The 15,166-nt window shown below is 37.8% G+C and overlaps 1 long non-coding RNA gene across 1 annotated transcript in view; it reads right to left on the reverse strand.

Moving 5' to 3' along the window:
• Positions 1–7,342: 7,342 nt before the first annotated feature.
• The window catches only part of LOC148224955 (uncharacterized), a 79,319-nt gene continuing 71,495 nt past the window's right edge, over positions 7,343–15,166 (reverse strand). The window contains exon 3 of the long non-coding RNA XR_015802005.1: positions 7,343–7,699. This is a non-coding gene — a long non-coding RNA (uncharacterized LOC148224955). The remainder of the gene's footprint in view (positions 7,700–15,166) is intronic.

Genomic DNA, 15,166 nt, shown 5'->3' on the forward strand with positions numbered 1-15,166 from the left:
TTTCCATTTAGTCTCTGTTTATTTTGTTTAATTAGCACTGAGGTGCTGAGGGTGTCAAGGGCAAATGTTTAGGTTAGTTATTAAACAAGGTACTAGTATAATTCACTGTCTGAAGCAGCTCTTCCTCAAGATACAAACACACACAGGCACGAAGGTGGAGTGTGATGTCCATAAAGGATTATTAAAAGAAGAAGAGAAGGAAGATTCAACCTGCAGATTTTAAAGTGAATGTTGCTGCTTGTATTTGAGGGAGAACTATAGAGCGAAAAGAAAAAATTAAGCCAGGAAAGCCATTATCTAGTGAAGAAACAGGGAAAATCTTGTCCATAAGTGCTAATTATTACAGCCCTATTAATAGCATTTAGAGGGGTTTTTTGCCTTCTAATTATAGGAATGTTCACAATAATTTCAAAAGGTGCAGAATTAAACTCTAGTGGTTTGCACGACTTCCATCCAAGTTTAATTCGTTCTGTTCACAGTTTAAGGCTGAAACAGAAAGAAAAAATATTTACATGACAAACTTCTCAGAGCACAAACAGCTTTGCTCTTACAGCTGCTCGTAGGAGTTAGCATATGAGGTCTAGTCCTGGTTTCCCAGTGGTGTTATGTTAGAGAACACTCACAGCATATTGCAACAATTTCTCCTTTTCATTTAGATGTCTCCTCTGCTAGAAGCACAACCGCCAAAGCTCAGTACCCTGATACCATAGCAGGTATATCACAGTGCATGTAAGGATTATGATGTTAGCAGAAGTTTGGTGTATTTCTCATGGGCTCTTGGCCAAAGGTATCTGTGAATTCAACTACCACCAGTCTGTCACTAATCCTGAAAAAGAAATGCATTTCCTTGAGCTGGTGTTGCTAGAATGTGGAAATAAATTGGAAATTTGGGGGTAGAATTTTGTGGAGTTTGTTGTTTTTTGGAAATTTTTTTTTCAAATGTGTGGTCTTACTCCAGTAGGTATGTACCAGACACTAATATGTTAACCAATTTGTTTGTTTGAGTTATGTTTCTATTGCCTCCCAAACATAAAGTGTTAAGCATTGGAAGAACTTAGCAAAAATAATTTTTGAAAAAAGAGAAAGGAGTTAATAATTGATAAAGAACATAGATGTGCCAAGCCAAAGACTTCAAAACCACATGAAGTGCAGAATCATGGTTCTGATCTAGTATTTCAAATAAAAGGCAGAGAAAAAGTAAATAGTTTGCCAGAATATGTGAAAACTTGTGATATTATATATATAAATAACACTGGCACCTGTAGTTAATGTTGCCAGTACTTTCTGGCAGCAAAAACTCAGTTTTTACTTTATTAAATCTTTGCTGTTTGGGCTGGAGTTGCCTCTACAAGACACCTGCCTCAGGTTGATTTTTTTATTTAAGACTCACAGCTAAAGTTCAATCACATGTAGTCTGAAAAACAACTTTTTCACCATCTACCAAAAAAAAAATTAAAAAAAAATCCCAAAGACATCAACATTTTACTCAGAAGCAGAAGTTTGACGTCCAGCCTCCCTCGAAAACAACCCAAGCACAGGCTGCACACCTCAGTACAGTGTGCTGTGCTGGAGAGAGGTGCTTTGGTATCTTATAGTCTCCAGAGAATTCATTTGTGGGGAGTGTTGCATCCATTTACAGCTTCTCTGAACGATGTATCAGCAGGCGGACAGTTGGGCAGGCTCCAGCCTCCACCTTCTGGCCACCCACTGTTCCCAGTGTACCTCAGAGAGGCTGCTGGAGTCACTCGGGGAGGGAAAAGGAACAGGGACATGTCAGCCCACCTCAAAGACACTCTGCTCACAGAGCTCCTTAAAAACCGCCCGCATGGTGGGACCACTTGTCCTAAGGCACCATCCAACACTGAGCGTTCAAGGGTTAGGAAAGCCTGGGCTTCCAAAGGGCAGGGAGGGCTAGAAAGAAGGCGGAGACTGTAAATGTACAAGGAAGATTAAGTGAATAGAGGCGAAAAGGGAAAAGACAAAAGAGAAAGCGGAAGTAGCAGGGTTCATAACAAAGTAACAAGCACCATTGCCTCAGAAATTTCTCTTTGACTTAAGTATTGTGACTGTCACTTTTCCTGTGGTGAATGGATGTGAAATCAACTGCAAAAGTCTGCCCTGCCTTCCTGGGCAGTCAGTCCAGAGAAGGAGCAGCCACTGAAGCTATTACTTCAAGTGATAAGGATCTCCTCTCTGTCCTCAGGAAGACCTGACCTCTGCTAATGACATAAGCTGTGGTTCAGTGCAATTTCACACAGTGTGCCTTTCATCTGTACAAATAAGTAATCTTTTGAAATGTCTGAATGACTTGCCTGGTTTCATATTCGGAACTCAAACTGGAAAATTAAATCAATTACAAGGATGTTTCTAACATGTAAGATATTAAAAGCTTATTGAATATTTCCGAATACCAGGTGCAAAGCACTGCCCACTCTTACCATCAGTGGGCAGTTCCAATGTATCTCAGTAAGTCTGTACATGAAATCTCTCTCAGGAAACAGGGAAAAATACACCATCTCTAAATCTAACAGAGATGTTCATTAATGATTATGAAAAACCATATGCTAAAGTCACAAAGACCATAAAAGTATTTCAAGAGAATTAATACTGTTGTAGTCAATAGAAAGTCAGTATAGAGATAAAATGCAAATGAATAAATTGTAAAGATTCTAAGACCTACTGTCTGCCTGCTTCATTTCCTTGGAGAGGCAGGGATCCTCAGGAAACATAGCTCATGCTCATGTATTAATTAGTATGCCACCATTTACGTTAGTCAGAGCACATGTAGAAACAGCTGAATTAAATCCGTCTAAATCTTGTCATTCCCACACTTCTAAGTGCCACGCTTTGGAGCAACAATATCTTTGGAAATACAATGTATTATTCTGCATATAACTTCAAATGGAACAATTCTCATTTAAAGCATTTCCAATGAGTACTATTTTTCTGAGATACATAAAGATGTCATAAAAGTGAGATCTACTGCTACCACTACTGTTGTGCTAGTTCATGTATCTGGCACCACCATTTTTATGTCTTCAAGTCAGGAAATAGTAAGATCTTCTTGAGCCTTTACTTTTCCAGGTTCAACAATCCCACCTCTCTCAGCTTCTCTTATATAGAGTGTTCTGACCATCCTCACTGCCATCTGCAGGACTCACTCAGCATGACTGTACCTTTCCTGCACTGGGGAGCCAAATTCTGGACAGAGCACTCCAGAAATGGTCTTACAAATCCTGAATATAAGTGGTGAATCCCCCTCCTGGACCAGCTGGTTGCTTTTTACTGAGGCAACCCAGGACGCTGCTGGCCTTCTTCACTGCAAGGGCACATTGGTGGTGCTTGTTCACCTCACTGCCCATCTTGATCGCCTTGATCATCTTGATCATTTGTTCAGAGCTGATTCCCAGCTGTTCATACCCCAGCCTGTACTAGTGTGTGGGATAACCCCCTCCAGAGGGCAAGGTTTGACCTTTGTGAGGTTGCTGCCAGACCATTACTGCAGCCTGAGCAGCTCCTTCAGAATCCCAGTCCTGCCTTCCAGTGCATTGGCTGCTCCTCCTCCGGCTCAGTGCCACCTGCAAATTTGTGGAGAATTGCTCTTTATACTGTCCTGTCACAGCTGCAACAACCACGTACCTTGTCAAGGGTCCTTCCAAGTCAAAGAGCTGAAGGAATTGGCCTGCATATGATGGACACTGCATAAGGAAAACTGAGGGATTCAAGACCCTGTGATAATATCAGGAGGATTGAGGCAGCAGTTCAGTTATTTTTCGCTAAAGTGGGGTAGGGTCTGAATTATGCATGGGCTGAGGTCATTGCTGCTAACATGCTTGGTTTTAAATTAGACTCTAAAGCCAAATAGCACCCAAGCTGGGAAGTACAGCACCACCTAAGAGCTGCTGCATTTCCCTTATCCACAGTGAAACTGTCACCACGCAGCAGAAAAAAACCTTGGGTGGTTAAGTAGTGGCTGTGACACAAAGTGCACAGTCACTATGAAAAAAATGAGGCAGATACTGAAAAAGAATGTGAAAAGTTTATCTTAGTTGGAATGGAAAATAGTGTTATGTCCATGCAAGTAAACAAAATGTGTTTTGAAAACTGTGATGAAACAGAATATGACATATCAAAGAAAATAAAAAAGGAGAGTAGAAACTACTCTTTGCACCAGGTGGTATACTCATACCAAGGGGAAATATATGGTTAAGCTAGTGACAAACAGAAAATTCAATGTGACTGATTCATCTAAAACTAAGAAGAGGTGCATCATTGCTACAAATTTTAATATCCTTTTTGTTTCTTTTCTTTTTTTTTTTTTATGTATATATATTTTCTGCAGAGGCTGGGATTGTAGGAATATTATCTCCTGATATATTGTCACCTCATATGGCCAAATGAGCTACTGTGCAACCTCCCAGACATCATATCTGGGAAAGTATATTTGTTCTGCTTGTTGATGCCTGTTGGAATTTCTTTCACAATGTTTTGAATCTTTCCCCAAATTGTTGTCATTTGTACATCTGACTGAGTGCATTTCCTCACTCATATATTTTAACACTTTTCATATGCCCTCGAGCATCAACAGAAATGTATTTTTCATTGGCTGAATTGATGTTGCTGTTTTTTCATTGCATTTGTAATGTGACATTCGTTTTTGTTTTGTTTTGTGTTTTGTTTTTTTTTCCTCCTAGTACTCCACTTTAAATGACAAAGTATTTAAAGAGAGCAATCTGGTTCATTTTATTCTGCTGTATTAAGAGAATGCTTCTAACTTTAATGTTAGAGCTAATCTAATTAAAATTAATGACAAAGCACAGCATTTGAAAAAAAGGATATATTGCTGTGCCCTTTGATTACTTTGGTTAACATGAAGGTCACCCAGAAAACCATTTGCCCCCAGCATCCATCCTGTGGTTCTAGCTCTCCTGCTAGTGGAAAGGACAGCCAAGCCTGGAAGTTTTGCTTCTATTCCAGGTGTGAGCCATCCCAGTTCTGTGCTGTCTCAGGTATTTTTTTACCTTCCTGTGGTCCATTTGGCATTTGACAAAGGCACCAGGCCTGTCCTCCAGCAGCAGTCCTGCAGTTCCCTCTCCCTAAACTCCAGCTCTTTTGTCTCCTTGCATTTCCTCTTCTTCTGTATTGCCCTTAGTAGAAATGCAGATGAGGAAGAGGAAGGATGATTGTTGAGGACAATGCTATTACTAATCCAGCAAGACTATTTTATTATTATAATATATCAGAATTTCAGTCATAGTATTTGTGCTGCATTCAAGCAAATTGTTCCGATCTTTCTCCTAAATGAGGGAAAGGGCAGTCACCTAGCTGGGCTTTTTTAAGCCCTGTCTGGCTTTTTTTTCGCATACCCTGAGAATCTATAAAAACTGTTTTACACCCATTTCTTGTAATCTCCCCTTCTGTCAGACTAACTTCATGCATGTTTAACATTTAAGAAAAAGAAAATTGAGACCTAGCAGTTCCCTTTCCTCCTGCTCCCTCCTCCACGCTGTACACTCACCACTTGTTTTTAGCCCAAAGTGGTGCTTCACAGCTCCAGTTGCTTTGTTATTCATATTAAGACTGCCAGCAAAAGAGTTTCATCTGGCTTCTGTCAGTCATACAAGAAAATAAAAGTGAAGGGAAGCTTGCAATCAGAAATACAGCCAAGAAAGTTTTGCATTGAGAATTCTCAAAAACTTAATTTCTAAATAGAATCGAATGCAAAGCAAATAAGGTGATCAATTTTTAGAAGATTGAGAAAATAATGGGTATTTATTAGGGCTTTTCTCTAGATCTATTGTTAAGTGGGTTTTTTTCACCAAAATGCTTTGTTTTCATAACGAAAATAAAAATACACACAAAACCAAGATTCAGAATGAAAACAGAAAAATTATTTTGACTTGAAAAATCAGTTTTAGACAAAGAAAATAAATTAAAACTCTCTCATGGAAGGTGACTTACATTTTCCTTTAACACGCACATCTCTCCACTAGCTGGCCAGGTAAATTGCTCAATTCCCTAGTCCACGTAATGTGGACAGTGAAATTCCACTCTTAAAATCACTGAAAAAACAGTGACTCACTTTTCCAAACTCTGTTTACCACAGTCCTGTGCTTCTTCCTTTACTGGCTGTCTCCACATTAAGAAATATGGAGAATGAAAGAGGCTGTCATGATCTATTGAAAGATGTCAAGGAACCTTTGATGTTTTCAGGATCCTTGTTCACTTGAAGTAAAACATTAGTTATGAAATGATGGACCAAAGAGCTGGTGAAGAATATGAAATTAGTAGAAACAATAGTACAATACATCTTACAAAAATTAAATTTGTCATTCAAAAGACAAAAATAGCTCATTCTGATGTCCAGTGTATTAAATCTACCTTCACTGGAGCACAAAGCATGTACCAGTCAATTACTGATTAAGGGAAAAGCTATATGTCAAATATAGTATATGATAGATTGAAGAAAAATCACTTTGACTAGCATGAAAATTAAACTCAGTCCCAGATTCTTTGCATACCCCCATCTCTTACTGAGTTGAGTAGATGAGTACATTAGGAATGCACACTAGTTTAGAACAAGCACTGGTAATAAATAACTCATACATTTCTGCAGTATCAATTCATTTCTCTTTCTCCCCTCTCCCACCGTAGGGGGAAACATTTGTGTTTTGGTGTTGCGTTTTATAAATCGATACATTTTAAAAAATTCAACTTCATTTTCAGTTTCAGGAATGCAGGGTTGCACCAAGATTTTCCCTTTTCATTTATCACTTACAGAAACATTATATAATCCCCACAGCTTTCTGTCCTTATGGGACCACAGTGGGATGGCAGCCAGCTGCTGGCAGCAGCATGGCTGGTGTTGCCCTGCTGCTGGAGCCTTGGCTGTGAGCAGTGCCTGCACAGACACACACAGAACAGATGTCTGTGGCACGCTGCTCATTTGGAGATGAACCAGCATAGACCTTTCACACTGCTCATCCCTGTGCCTCCAAAATGTGGGCTGGAAATTGCCTCTCTGTTTTGAGTGGGATTCATCTGTCTGAAGAGCCCCGTTGGTGCGAAGGATGAAGGGACTGATTCATGAACAGATGCAGCCTGAATGTACAAGGAGCCTTAGGAAGCCAGGGAGCCAAGTGCTGAGGGCTTGCCTCTGCCTGAAGGCAGCTGCAGGTTGGCAGTGCAGGTCTGGGGGCTGAGAAGAAAAGGCTTCATGGCCTTGTTACATTGCACGTCTGGCTTTCTAAAAATGGCATTTGGGATCCAAAAACTGACTAGAAACAGTGACATGATACTGAAAGCAAATTGATTCCCACCACTGTGAAGTAAGGGTGTGAGATGGGAGTTGGTTGGAACAGTTAGATCTTCTTTTCAGCCTACATCCCACTACCCTGCCTCCCCACTGAAATAGCGTGCCTGACAGGGAATTCTCTGTGGGAATGCCAATGATTTTACATCAGTGTTGGGTCACCCTCTCATCTACAGCAATTCACTTTGTTTTTGTAGAGAAGAAAATAGTGTCTAGCCTCTTTCTGTGCTTTATAGCACCAATTCCCACTCTGGAAGGAGTACTCACATACTTTAGGTTAGACGTGTCTTCAGTGCCCCGGCAGACGGAGGCAGATGTTTCCCTCCTTGTGCTCCATCTGCCAGGAGAACAGGGCTGGAACCAGTCTCACAGGCTGCCAAAAGAAAGCTAGCAGAGAGCAGAAACTTCTAAATGCTGCAGATTTGGGCCTGACTATTACCAAAGAAAACAGAAATTAATTTCAAAATATTTTCCCGTTAATCTCCATTCCTTGCTATTTTAAGCGAGCTACACTGGTTTGTTATGTATGACCACACAAGTTTTTAAATTTATGGGGTTGTTTCTTTGTTGTTTTTTTTTTCTTTTTTTTTTTTTTTTTCTTTTTAAAGTAAGTTTCAGCTTTATGGAAATTATGTGACATCCTTGAAAGCTGGGATCAGATCCAAACTGTCTGTGCCATAATTATTTTCAAAACTTGTTGAATTTTGTGTCAACTTTAACTCAACGCCAATATTTCTGTTTCACACAAAAGCATCAGATGGTGCTGTGTGTGAACGAGTGCATGTGGACATGATAAACTAGCACCTCCATAATGACTTGGAGTGACTCCATGTCCCTGGCTTCAAAAATATGCAAATTTGGGTTTGTCATAATGAATTTTTCTCTTCTTCCCACTCCTAGAAAGAAGCAAGAAGAATGTGAATTTCAAAATGTAGTAGCAAAATGTGCTGGTTTTTACAAATTGACAACTTAATTAAAACTGATTAATACTATGGCAAGAAAAATACTTCCAAGTGTAGGGAAGACACAAATGATTGTTGTGAAAATTAGAAACAGACATGTAATTTGGAGACAATAATTTCTGTCCAATATTCAAGAGTCTTCCTATCTCACATCCCTTTGAAATGATGACTCTGACTTTAACTCTATGCATTGGTTTATTTTTTGTACTAATGAGCCATATGGATTTGTTCTTGGTTTTGGTAGCTGTGTATTTACATTTGGGAACTTTAAAAAACAACCTAATATGTAGCCGGAGTTTAATAAGATTTTATGAAAGCTCCTGGATCAGGCTGACCTTTCCTATTCAGGTGTCTGGCAACTCTGCCTTTTTTCCATGCTTCAGAACTATGTATTTTTTCTTTGGAAAGAGACTTCAGAGAAATTAAAAGAAAATACAACAGCCTTCCAAATCCCTCTGCACTGCTAGCTGTGAGAAAAGCTGATGAAATGCTGGGGAGGCAATGAAAAGTTAAGAAGGCTGGAGTGGTAGCTTAAAATGGGTGGGGACTAAATGTCAAGGATACTGGGCAAAAACTGTAAAAAATGAAAAAAATAAAACACCAGAAATACCTTGAAAATGATGAAAAGAATTATTATGTTCAAGGAGGTATTCAGACTGTGCAAGAAGTGGCAGCAAGGTTGAAGTGCGAACATGAAACTGCAGAAATGTCACTGCAGTACAATGGGATTTGTAATCCCTATCACAATGGTAAGAGTAGTCAGTTGTGGAAACTCAGATACACACAGATGTTCCTGAATTCAGAGGTTTGGACACGTGATAGTCTCTGTATGCTCTCTATCACAGACATGGGAAATACGGATTATTCATAAAGATGCAAAAATTAGTGCTCATTTAATAGGCATATTATATCAAAATTGTAATGTTCAAATGCGAATGGAATGAGCAAAAAAAACACATGGGTTTTTTTTTTAAATGCAGTTCACAGTTCAAACTGTGAGTACAGGGCTTTAAGAAGAGTATGGGCTAGGATAGATAATAGATGAAAGGCATCCTAAGTTGTCAAAGTCTAATACTAGTGAAAGCTGTAATTCAATAGAAAGTATAAAATAAAACCAAAACAACATAAAAATGCAGCACTGCATTGTATATGGGACCATCAGAGGAGATACCATATCTGATAACAACGAGGCTATAAATATGAGGATGACAGAACTGAGGAGAAGCAATGGGACTAAGCTCATATCATGGCAATGAAAAGCCATAAAGTGGGAGGGCAAAGAATATTTATGGGAGGAAAGACATTGAAAACTGCAAAAGATATGGGAAGACACCAGCCTGTATTTTAAATAATGGATATGTCATGCAAAAGAGGCAGAATGAAGGAGATGAAATATTGTGCAATAACACATCCGGGTCACCTAGAAACCCACGGAGCAGTCGTGAATTAAATGCTGTTATGGGGGGATTATTCCATATTTCATTACATATTTCATTACATGCCAGCAATGAAGAAAAATGACAAAAATGAGTCTGCATTTAGGTAAAGGTGATTAAATTTGATTTAAAATATAAAATTCCAATCTGAACAGCTGTTAACCACTACCAAAAATACCAGCATACACGGAAGAAAATATGTAAAACCCCAGTGTGACTATTCACTAGCCCATTAACAAATTAATTTTTTGTCAAACTTTCAGAATACTAGGCAATGGGGCATTGTCTGTAAGATTATCAGCCATATAAATTCTTCACATATCCCCTGAAGAATCTACAAGACAGTATAAAGCAAAATATCCAAGTGATGTATGTGCAAATCTTTCAAGGGTTTGAAAGACGTGAAAAAAGAAAGGTGATGCAATCAGCACTGCCTTTATTTAAGTTTCCTTGATTTCTATAATAAAGGTGCTTAGAATAGCATTTTAGAACTAATAAATAAAATATCCTTTAAAATATTTTATTAAAATATTTAAAATTGAAAATTCTTTTATTCCGTTTGCATAAATGAGGAACTAAAATAAAAGGTAAAAATGTTTGTAGAATTAAAATGGAATTATAAAATTAAAGGATCTTCAAGTGCTTGGAAGAGAATTTAGAATTGATAGACATTGATAGAGTGAGGGACAGGAAGGAACCTTTTACAAAAATAGGAAGTTTCTTTCTCAGGGGAACAAGGGCTATTTCCAGTAACTTCTTATCTTACAAGAATGAGGCCAAGAAATAAGGAGTAACCTCTTACCAGAAGACTCATCTCTCTGTATGAAGCAGCCTAAGAAGACTAAAAAGGAAGCAGAACAATAGGAAGGGAGGAAAATTACTATTAGCTGCATATGCCAAATTTCTGGAAAGCACATTTAGGCTCCCCTTCTATATGCTGAAGAGATCAATGTAATGAATACTTGATTTTCTTTCAGAGGGACTATGAAGTCTAAATGACATTTTTAGCCATTCTGTATCTCTAGGTCATAAAGCTTCTGCCAATAGCTATCTAGAAGATGATGAATTGATAGATTCCAAAAATATTGTAATTGAAATTCTATACATCCTATACAGTCAGAGAGGAGGATAATGCAGAAGGAGCTTTTAATTAGAATTGGTTTTATTGCATTAACAACTTGTTTAAGGAACTATGGGCTCTTATACTTCATAAAATGAGACTTCTATTTTATCCATATTCAACTATATTTAAGAGTGATACAGGGACAAAAACCAATGCTAATTTGTTAGTCCAAAGTCTGTCTACAGCAGATAATGATGTGCCCTTCCTAAGAGCTGAATGTTGACTCTGCTCTGAAAACAGACTTGCAGAAGCCCTCAGTAAATAACTATTTCTTCTATTCTGTTTGCTGTTTACTGCTACCTGCATACTGAATAATTACACTCAATAAATTCCTTCCTGCTATGCCTTTCTCAGATGGTTGGATAAGATTAGTCACAGCAGAAGGTACCTTCATCCTTTTAAAAAGGCAATCTATTTTTTTTCCAGCAACACATGCGTTCATTTAAATGAGGGAACTGCCTTATAATTTATTTTAAATTACAGTGAGTTTTTAATCACCTTTTCACATACTTATCGTTGTGAAAAACAGCGTAAATAAATGGAAAATTTCATATTTAATGGTTTTACTTTGCTTTTTAATGTATGTATGCACATGCATATAAAATACAACATATATGTAATATGCTTATAAACTGCCTAAAAATATGTATGTATACCACACATTTTCCATGCAAGAAGAAGAGAGTCAGAAATTCCTGTTCTTCTGTCTTAGTTAAAGCCACAGATACATGCATAATTAGAAATAATTTAAATAGCATTGATGCCCACTATTCCTTTCGATTTACTTCATTGTGGTTCAGAATCCAACATTTAATTTAATTGGTAAAAATTAATGTCTGCACTTCAGCAAGGAGGTTCTAATAGAACAACATGTACCCAACAGCAAGACCTGCTAAGGGTTCCTGTTTAAATACATGTCTATTTTTTGGTAATTGCATTCATAGGCAATGAGACTTAGTATAATTCTATTAACCTTGATATAATTCAAGATAAACAAATCGAAAGATATGGGCCTTGTATAAATGGCAGAAATTCTCACAATTTACTATTAATTTTGTAACTTTGTGCATTTTCATGGAACTCCTAAAACATGATCAGATATCTTAGGCTCTCTAAAAAACTCACTTGGAATGAAAGTAAACCAGTTTTCTTGAAAGTGGGATTATCACGAGTAGCTACTATCCCTGTGCATTTTAAAGGTGTGGGATGGAAAGCACATCCCATGGGACAAACTGAGAGGAACATCAATCCCTTAAATGAATTATTAATATATCTTCTGTGACCACCTTGGTACTCTAGTCCCCTTCAGATAAGTTTAGCCATAGGAAGTACAACTATTAGCAGGGATCCTGGTATTGTTATCTTTTATCAGACTTTGTCTGTCAGCCAAAGTTCTTTTATAGTAGTTGAACTAATAATTTTAGACCTGAACATTGTGCACAGATTGCTATCAAATTGTTACAATGAAAAAATTGCAGTGCTTAGTTATGATACTTGGCGTGGCAAAAATTAATCATCATTTCTGCTAAGCTTCAGTCTCTAAAACAGTTGTGGCTCTCAGATCAGAGTCCTTTCTAAGTGTGTGTCCCCATGCTAGAATCCAGTATGTCAGAGATATAATAAAAATTTTCTTTGATCACAGGTAAAGAGAGTCACAACATTGGTGCATCAGGTTTTTTTTTAATGGCAGTGATTTTGTGCAGGTAAGAGAATATGCATATATTTTTATGTACCAGTGGAGTCACACATACTACCAATGGTAGGCTCATTAATGCATGTATTTTCAAGATATTAATGTTCTAAATATTTTTGCAGCTTCACACGTCTTCTAGTTAATTAAGAACAGACACTTTGCAGAAGCTTGGGAGGTCTCTGGGTATCTCACTTTAAAAACATTTTTTTGGGGATCAGATATTTATATAGTTGAAGAGGTTTAAGTATATTATTTTTTAAAATGCTTTCTTGTAGATATGTTCAATCAGACTCATCATGATAAGGGGTCTAAGTCTGATAATTTTAATGGCAAAACCCCAATTAAAATCACTGGAAAGAATACCAAGTCCTGGTGGCTTTACTACGGCTTATGTATACACACTCAGAAATTGCTTCATCCATCACTGATGCTCAACTGTCACTGTCTGTCTAGAGCTGGCATCATCACCAGTAAAACAAGGTTTTATTATTTTGTCCCCAGACTTCTTGCTGGATTAGTGGTTGCTGTATTATTTCCAGTGTTATAATGTCTTTAAGTGTACATCTTCCAATTTGAGATATGATACTTTCTCTCAAAAAACCCCCCAAACAAAACAAAACAAAACCAACAACAAACTAAAATAAAATTAATCTCTTTTGGAAAAAGAATGGGGTTTTTTTACTGTATAGAAACAAACACAGAGAAAGTAACCATGTCTGATTATGTGAATACTAACACTGGCAGGCAAGTGCTCTATTTAGTTCCCCACAGAATGAGGATAAAAAGAATTTGCTCTGAGCCTTGTCTACACATTGGGATTCTCCTTAAAGACTACAAGAAACAATTCTCTAGCAACCCTCTGGGCAGCTTTCAAATTATGGGTTAGGTTTGTATTGAAGGGAAAGAGGAAAACTGGTCTAAAAATTGGTGGGTGAAGACATCCCCAGCCAGCCATGCAGAGAGGGGGAGATGAAGATGCTGGATACGGAGCTGGTGGCTGTGGCTGCAGCCCCTGGTGAGGCTCACACGTGTGAAGGAAGCAGAAATCCACTTTGCACTTGCTGGTGACAGCTCTTTGTTGGAGGCACAGAGCATTTTGCCACAGCAAGAATACATCAGCACATCTCCTCAAAGAGATGCCCCTCATGTACCAGCTCCAGCCTGGGGCTCTCAGGTAAATACATCCCAGCTTGGGGAAGGCAGCTCCTGGGGACACGTCCAGCAGCACATGGGTGAAGGATTGAACCCCTCACAGCAGCAGGAGGACTTTCACTCCTTGGAAAGGAAGATCTCTTTCATAAATCCAACTGTGACTAAAACAAAAGGGCTGTTTCTCTGTAATCACTTTGTTGTCTCTGCTCTCATGTTGCAGCATTTACTGTGTGGTCTTTTTCCTTTTTGCTCTGTAATAATTATCCTTCATCTGAAAATTAGAAACAAGCTTCTTAAGCTCTCAACCTCAGCTCCACAGGATTAGATATTATCACTAAGTTTTCTGACATCTATTTCAAATGTTTCCTTTTTTTCTTTTTTTTTTAACTTTTCTTCTTTGAAACCAAAGGAGAACATTCTTGACTTCATTTTCTCGAGTAATGCACTTAAGATTAACAGCCTGTTAGGTCAGGCAGAGCAGCCAACATTCCCATGACTTTGGACACCAGATGGTCTCTAGGAAAATGTTGTGACTTATAGGCACATTTTAGTCCTAACTATAATGAGTTTAGAGAAAATAGTGTGATATAAGCCTGGGACCTAAAAGGAGAGCTGAGCAGAGTATAAACAATCACACTGGCAGTTGACATCAGGCAGTGCTTGTAATCACTCACTGGGATGGGAATTTGTAGTGTTCTACAACAGAAAACCTTCATTTGCTGCCTATCATTTAAAAGGTTTCCTGCAAAAATTGTATCACAATGAAAACCAGTCATAAAAGATACTTATTATTTCCTGATTTGATATCATCTTTAATTTGCAATTTACAACACACATTTCAAAGACAGCTCAGGACTTGAATTAGAGGTTGGTTATGCATTGTCTAATTCCTTCTTTTCTGAATTCTAATAGTTACAGGGAGAATTCAAATGAATTTGCTGGCTTACCACAGGATTTTGCAGTAATAAATCTAATTTAGTAGTATGTTCTTCAGTGCAAACACATAATTGAGATTTCCAGTATTTGGTCTACCAGAGTATTTTGAAAGTACCCACTCAGATCTAAGAAAAACTATATGTATTCCTCACTTCGCCAGAAAATATATTATTTATAAAAGGTTAGGTTTGGTTCCTATGTCTAATAATTTTCATTTTGACTACTTGGGAGATCTTTTTTTTTAAGCAAATACATATCCAGATTGCTTTTTGCTTTTTCTTTTTTTTGGTTCAATTAAATCTCAGCCATGGCAAAGGTGATTATCATATATCATGGAGCTGGAGCACTAAGTTGGCATTACTTAGTAGTCTTTGAAGCTATTTACCAGTTCCTTACATCTGAAGAAAAAGCTAAAGGAATAACTGCTTGCTTTCTTTTTTAGAAATCAAATCGAAATTAACTGCTTAAAAATAAAAGGTCAGAATTAGATAAAAGGAAACATTTCTTAGCAGACAAGCAATTAGATGATGGAAAAATGCTTTCTACTGATGA

Source organism: Sturnus vulgaris, chromosome 2 (genome assembly GCF_052056855.1).
Source record: "Sturnus vulgaris isolate bStuVul1 chromosome 2, bStuVul1.hap1, whole genome shotgun sequence".
Taxonomy (NCBI): domain Eukaryota; kingdom Metazoa; phylum Chordata; class Aves; order Passeriformes; family Sturnidae; genus Sturnus; species Sturnus vulgaris.